An 8,017-nucleotide genomic window follows, 5' to 3' on the forward strand; every position below is an offset into this window, starting at 1 on the left:
CCGAAATTCCTTCTTTGAATTGCTTGTTTGTTTGATAAGGTTTGATGTGATAAGGTGTAGAGAAATCTGAGATGTGTTACAGATTTAACTACCTAGTAATGAGAGGATTCACTCATGAACTAGTTTTAACTTGCGTAGATGTGTCTCTTAGGATGAGCTTATCCTAGATGTAGAAACAATCTAAAAAGTGATGTGATGTGTTTGATTCAAGCAATATCTAAAAGAGAACTTAGGACAAGAACCTCTTAATGTTTTGAGAGTTGGAATGGATTGATGATGAAGTGATGATGTATGAGTGAGATAATGGATGAAATGTTTTAACTTCAATAAAAGCTTTGTGTCACAAATGGAATAAATTCTACCTCTTCTCTTTTGGGCGTTGGTGGCATTTCTCGAGTTATGTTGTATGTGATACAAACATTTGGGAAGAAGTTGGAATTAATCTTGCCTCCTTGGTTTTTGTGATAACTCAAAGCTCTATATTGCATAAAAGCTCTGCGGTTTAATGATTCTGAATCAAATTCGTTTGTTTTGCCTTGAAGGTAGAGACGCATGTGACGTAGAAAAACTCTATGAGAGACAAAGATTTGTTTATTGAGATAGAAGAATTTCCTCCTTTTGATTAAAGCCTTTGAGCTCAATGGTCTTCTTTTCAAGTTGATGTTCTGATGACGATTCTTCTTTCGCAAGATGTGAAGAATGGTCATAAAGTTTGATACTTTGTTGTTTGCACTTTGTTTTTTATTTTTTTGGTTGGTTTTTGAAAGATGTTTGGTTGGATGAATACTTGTTTTGGAATTGATTTTTTTTATTCTTCTTTGACAAGAAAACAAAGAAAGCACACAAACACAAGAATGTTGCCTCAAAGGCACAAATGAGTATGGGTCTAGATCAACCCAATCCTTGGACTTTTTATGACCCTTTCCTTTAAGTGTATTTTAGGTGTTTTCTTTCCAAAGTCTGAAGTTGGCTCAATTTGTACTTGGTTTTGACTAAAACGAAGACACTTCAAATATTTTGTATCCCTAAGGTCAAATGGCTTGTTGTGATAAATTCAACCCACATCTTGATATTTCTTCGACTTTGGTACTACATACCTTATGAATCCTATTGTGGCAGGTAAGGATGTGATATACTAAGTCTTGCGCGAGTATAACAAATAGATGATCCCTATGATGGGGGAGTCACCACTTTTATCAAGTCACAAGTGACTTTTCAAAAAGCTATGTTTCCACTCAAGGAAATATGTATGGTGAGTATCTTGGGAGCAAAACCATCTATGCTCTTGCACTGAATTATATCTCAAATATTCTCAATCAATAGAATGGGTGGGCTACTACTTAAATTTGTTTAGTCATTTTCGATGTCTTTGGACATAAGTTCATTCTGTAGTGACTCACTTAAGAGCCTTGTAACTTGTGGTAGGGCCCATTTGTCCTTTCGGCAAGTTATACTGTAGGAACAACTATACCCAAGGCTACAACTTTCACTCTCACCTGATTTCTATAGCAGCTCGAAGGATTTACCGCGCAAGGTCATTCCCAAGAGAGATGTGTCTCTTGGTAGACCTCTCTTAAAAAGATAAAAATTTTGAGTGTTACTAACACTTTTTTTCTTGCAGCTAGGACCACGAAAGACAAGGAAGAGGATAGTGTGTGTTAGAAGTAGGACCACTCAACCAACTTTTTACACAAGTGTGCTAAGCACGAAAAACACTTGTTCTTTTTAACTTGCCATCGCAATGTGTTCTAACTATTTGGAGATGTTGCTCCAACAATCATGGTGTTCTTTTTAACCTCAAATGCAAAATTTCAAGTAAACTAGAACTTTGAAAATCCTGGTCAACTTAATTTGAAGCACGGATAAAGGAAAAATCGCTTTGCAAAAGTTTGAAACAAGTGGATTGTAAGTTTTAATTGCACCAAAAATTGAAGTGTGGATTGTAAATTTTTGCTTAAGTTTTTTATGCTAGAAATGGATTTGTTTTTATTTTAAGCACCAAATGAAAAGTTAAGCCTAAACTTTGCAATAAACAAGAGTTGTTTTGTTCAATTTTAGAGCACCAAACACAAATTTTGATCCTAAGCTTGCAAGAAAGCAAATTTTGTGTTGTTCAATTTTTAAAACACCAAAAAGAAGTTTTTGATTTTTAAAGAGGTTGGTTTTTAGACCTACACAAGAGACAAATAGTTAGTAAAAACCGAACCTATGGTGGGCTTCCACAAGCCTAAGAATTTTTCTTTTTTCGGTTACAGGGTCATTTTTACAACGTTCTGTTACAATAGCACTACTCTATGTTTAAACAAAAGCGCTATTTAACACAAACACACTAAAAGAAGAAGAATGGCAAGGAAGGAAAAAGCACTCAAACATGTTCAATAGTGCCCAAACAAGGTCAAAAGCGCTCAAACAATGTCAATAGCACTAAACTTGGTACAATAGCGCTATTGTAAGAACAATAGCGCTAGAATAACAAGTTGCAATAGCGCTACAATGTGATCAATAGCGCTAAAGCGCAACCTGTGTGTCAAGTTCAACATTCAAACATGTTAGTTGTCAAAAAAAAAATTGTTTTTTTAGGTGTTTAGATTCACGTCGGGTTCACCAAATGATACTCTGCAAAAAGGGAAGGTTAGTCAATGATATCAAGACACAAACAAGAAGAAAAGGGAAACCGTTAGTGTCAGAAATCGCAAACAAAATACTTTCCTACACAAACATATCAAAAGAGATATCAAAAGCATGATAAAATATCTAACTAAGAAGGTAAATATGATGAGGCATCACCAAATGCCTCCTAAAATGCTCTTGGTTTCTTCTCATTTGTTCCTCTTCTCTCCAAGTTCCAAAATAGTGTAGCTCTCAGCAGCTTTTTGCACTATGGATGTTTATGGAGGTTTGAGATTGAAGTATTTCTCTAAATGTAAATAAAGAAGCTAATACTAAGCTATTGATACTAAAATGATTTATTTTATCCAAAATGACAATATATGAGTTGATTATACTAAAATGCTCTCTCAAAATGCCTATAGCTTAAATGCATACAAGTTTTTAGGATCTAGATTATGAAGAAATGAGCTCTATTTATAGGAAAAATGGAGCAATGGATGGTTGAGATTGAGCAATCTCAACAAGGGTCAGGATTGAATGATTTCAAATCCATGTGAGGGATTTCAACCCAATCCCAGGATGACAAGTGTCAATGTGAGATAGGTTGAGAGGAGAGGGAATAAGCATTCAATGCTTGACATGACCTTGGGAGTTAAGGTCAAGGTTGGTTGAATGAATAAACTCTTTATTCAAAGAATAAAGCTTTTATCCAATGGATAAACTCTTGTGCAAAGGCAAAAGGGATAAACATGGTCAAAGCAATAAATGCTTGAGGAGACACATGAGTGCAAGTTGAAATAACCATAAATGGTTATGTAAGAGCCATTCATGGTCATGTAAGAGCCATTAGTGGTTTTGGAAGACTCTGGAGGTTAAATTGTTGAACACAAAGCATTAAATGTTTTTCAAAGACTTTGGAGTCTTTGAGAAGTGACTTAAAGTTGCTTAGGAATGTGACAATAATTAGGGGATGGATTAGGCTAATTAGGAAGGGGTTAGAAGAATCTAGAAGGGGGTTTAGGAATGCAATTGGATTTGGTGGGTAAGGGAAAATAGGATTTTTATTTAAAATAAATAAATTTATTTCAATAAATGTGTGCAAGTTGCATTTGTAGGAAAATTCAAGTGGGGGGGGGGATAAATGATTTAAATAAATGTTTTATTTAATTTATTTAAAAGAGGAAATAGAGGATTAAATGAAATAAATATGATTTATTCATTTAATTGATTGTGAATTTGGTATAATGAATGAATTAAAATAAATTGAATAATTTATTTAAATAATAGGAGAATGTTTGAAGATGAATTAATTAAATATTAATTTAATTAACTGGGGGCTAGTGGATTTTCAATTAAATAAATAGGAAATATTCATTTAATTAAATTGGACAGATTTGTGTGACTACAAGAGCCTTTCGGGTCCTCTAGTGTCTAAGCCTAACAATTTGAGGTAAAGATCTAGAAGAACATTATGAAGAAAGAAGGTCTGAAGTTCAATAGGGAAAACTACAGAATCTGGAGTGATAGGATGAAGATCTATATCAAAATCTTAGGAAGTCAATACTGGGAACATGTTGTTACCAAATATACCTTGCCTAGTGGGATTTTGTTTGATGATCAAAAGGAGAAACTGGAGAATAATCAAGCATTGGAGGCCATTATCAGTTCCTTGTTCGATTTAGAGTATGTTGATGTCAATGGTTTGGAGACTCCTTATGATGTGTGAAAGAAACTTGAGGATATCTATAGTGGTGATGATCATGTGAATATTGCCAAGGAGGAGAGTCTGAGAGGTAAATTTGATGACATGTGGATGGCTGAAGGTGAGAATATTCAACAGTATGGTTAGAGGATCAAGGAGATAGTCAGTGAGATAACAAGTGCTAGTGATAAAGTGGAGGATACCATGGTGGTTAGTAAGGTGTTGAGAACCCTTCTACTAGTCTACGCTATCCAAGTTGCAACCATTCAGGAACTCAAGTCTATTGATAAAACAAAGGTAACTCTTGACTCCATCATTGGTAAACTAACTGCATTTGAATTAAATATTTTTGATGGAATTATTTAGAAATCTGAATCTGCATTTAGAGCTTCAGTTTCTAATCCACTGGTAAGAAAAAGCAAAGAAGCTAGTCACAGTCATGAGTCCAGATCCAGTAGAGAAGTTGATGATGAAGACGGTCTGATTGAGCTTGAAGCATTGTTGGCCAAGCGGTTACCTAGAGCTACTAGTAAGTATAGAGGTAAATTACCTTTGAAGTGTTTTGCATGTAACTGAATTGGACATATTGCAGCTAATTGCCTAAATGGAGACAATGAGCATAAACGTGAGAAGTATAAGAAGTACAAAGGAAAAGGTAAAATAGATTGCCTCATTGCAGTTGACGGAGGAATCATAGATGACGAATTTGAGGGAGATGCAAATGAGGACATTGTCTTTGTTGCCATTAAAGAGGAGACATCAGATCATAAGACATTAGTCTCTTGCATTGATAACTCTGATGATTGGATTATAGACAGTGGTTGTTCACACCACTTGACTGGTGACCAGAGTAAGTTTCTTACTTTGAAGGAATTTTATGGAGGTGTTGTGAGATTTGGAAATGACTCACCCTGCATGGTTTAAGGAAAGGGAACCATTTTTCTTAATGGAAAGAGCAGTGCAAATGATGTCTACTGGGTTGAAGGATTGAAACACAATCTTTTGAGTGTTTCTCAACTCAATGACAGAGGTTATCCACTAAAATTCAAGAATGAAATGTGCAAAATCTATGGAAGCAAAGGTGAACTGATTGCAACCGGCAAGCAGACAAAAGGTAACTTGTTTCACTTGAATCCTAAAGTCAACAACTGTTTAATTGCTAAAGTAGATGATGTAATACCCTAAAAATGGTCATCTAAACCATGAGCCCTTAATCTCGACAACGTCACCAAAGTCCTAACCAAAGGCAATTAAATAAATCTTGAGCACACAATTAATTAGTTCTTTAATCATAAAAATGTCACATGGCAAAATCAATCACTCAATATTAATTAAATATTTATTTAATTAATTAAATCAATCATTTTAAACAATTATCTTATTTATTTTATTAAATATCCTAGCATATTTAATTAAATAAATCAATTTGCCATTAAATCATCAAAAAGAGGAATTAATTTAATTAAATAAATCAATTTGCCATCAAATCTTCAAAAAAGGAAACAAATCAAGAAAGAGGAATTGGAAATTATGAGCACAAATCTTCAAAAATGGAAATAAATCAAAAAAGGAATTAATTGACAAAAAAGAATTAAAAATTTGAGAAAAGAAATCAATTGGAGATAATCTTGAAAAAAACAAATTAAAAATTGATAGATAATCTCAAAGAAAGCAATTAAAACAACTAAATATTAAAATTGAATGAAATAGAGATTAAATCAGTTTTTTCCTAATTTTAATCTTAAATTTAGTTCAACTTCCTTTAAAATTGATAAAAGCATCCAATCACATCAATTCACCTAGATTGTGCTTCCTCTTCGAAAATCCTGACCGCTCATCATCATTTGATCTTAGTCATTGGTTTCTTTCTGAATTTTCTATAAACTCAGGCTCATCTCTCATTCAAAAGAGGCTGGAGAATATATTGTTATTATACTGTTTTTGCTCTAGGATTTCATTGAGATATTTCATATTAATTGTTTCATATTGATTAAATCATTTAGTTTAATATTGCAAAAATATTGTTAGATTAATATTGCATCCATCTAGCATTCATCATGTTCATATAGATAAAATCCTTCGTCTTGATGTTGTCTAGTCTTTGGTATTGCTTATAATCTTGAGAGAAATCTTATACTCACATCTTTTAGAAGGAAATGGGTCGATTTGTTATGGTTTATTATTAATTGATTATATCTGATTAACCATGCATGTAATGACTTGATTGAAGTGTTGTGCTTACAAATACAGGTTCACTTTTCACACACACATTTCTGGTGCCCACCGTGGGGCTCGAACCCACAACTACAAGATTCTAATTTTTCTTGAACAAATTTAATGTTTGGTTTTTATAACTAATAAACATGTGTTAAATTTGCAAATAAAAATCTTTCTTTTTTATTGTTCTTCTATGACAGTAAAAAATGGTCTCGGTTTGGAGAGAATAACTTTTTATTGAACCGTTGGATCTCAACCAATTTTTGATATGTTGTTTAAAATCAAGTTGGCTACAAGTTCACCAAAGGGATTTTTTTAATATTTTGGGTTTGAAAGTTATGATTGACAGAGTGCAGGACTGTCATTTTACTTATTCTTCTATGACAGTCAAAAATGGTCTTGGTTCGGAGGAATAACTTTTTAATTAACCATTGGATCTAACCCAACTTTTAATATGTTTTGTAAATACAAGTTTTTCACATTTTCACCGAAGCGATTTTCCAAATTATGTCTGGTTCAAAAGTTATAAATGATAGAGTGCAGTACTATCAAAATTGTCATAACTAGGATAGTCATAAAAAATGGAAATTCTTGTTAGATTAGTTTAATTTATAGTTTGCATGCTAGAATTTTCTTTTGATATTTATTTTTTATGTTATTTTGGAAACTAATTTTGGGATTTTAATGTTTTCAGGATGCTTGTCAAAGAATCTATCAATCAAACATACGCCTGCCAAAGAATCAAGAAGAAAATGACTGCTGACATATTGGTTTTGCATGTTGCCTAAGGAGAATTGACTAAACTTTGTGTATTCATTTAGCATTTTCTTAGGCACTTAAATTGCTATCTGGTTAAAGAACAAATCTATCTTTCATGTTTTCAGAAAAATCTAAGAGGTAGGAGAGTATGCTCTTGTCTTTTATAGACAATCATAAATCTAGACCCTCGAAGCTTTTTTCTAAGTTTTGAGATTTGTGTACCTTTAGCGGGCCTGTCACAGTGGGAAAGAGTAATCACCCTGTGAGAATGACCCAAGTGAGTATAGCTAGACCCGAGCATTCCAACTCACTATAATAAATAGGCCTCTAGTGATTAAAGTCTCAGAGGATGAGATTATTTGAGTTTTCTCTTTGAGATCTCTCATATTGAGCATTTTGTAGGGCCTCGCGGTCTCAATCATGTTTATGTGACTACATCTTGTTTCAGTACCTTGTTGGGCTATAGGCCTCAATCATGCTTGGGTGACTTCAAGGGGTAATTTCAAACGTAATTCCTGACTAAGAACTATAAGATAGAACTACCCGATTCATCTCCGAAAGGTTGATAATCTTTGTGCAAGAGAGATAGTAACTCTCCCAAGACACTTTCCATATCGTGCCCCCATTAGCATTTGGAGTCAGCTAATACAATGTTGAGAATCCATTGTGTGAGACTTAGCAGCCGTATTCTAATTAGCTATTGGGTGTGTACCTAAGTCAGCAAGCAAA

The sequence above is a fragment of the Cryptomeria japonica genome, chromosome 9, assembly GCF_030272615.1.
Source record: "Cryptomeria japonica chromosome 9, Sugi_1.0, whole genome shotgun sequence".
NCBI classification, from domain to species: domain Eukaryota; kingdom Viridiplantae; phylum Streptophyta; class Pinopsida; order Cupressales; family Cupressaceae; genus Cryptomeria; species Cryptomeria japonica.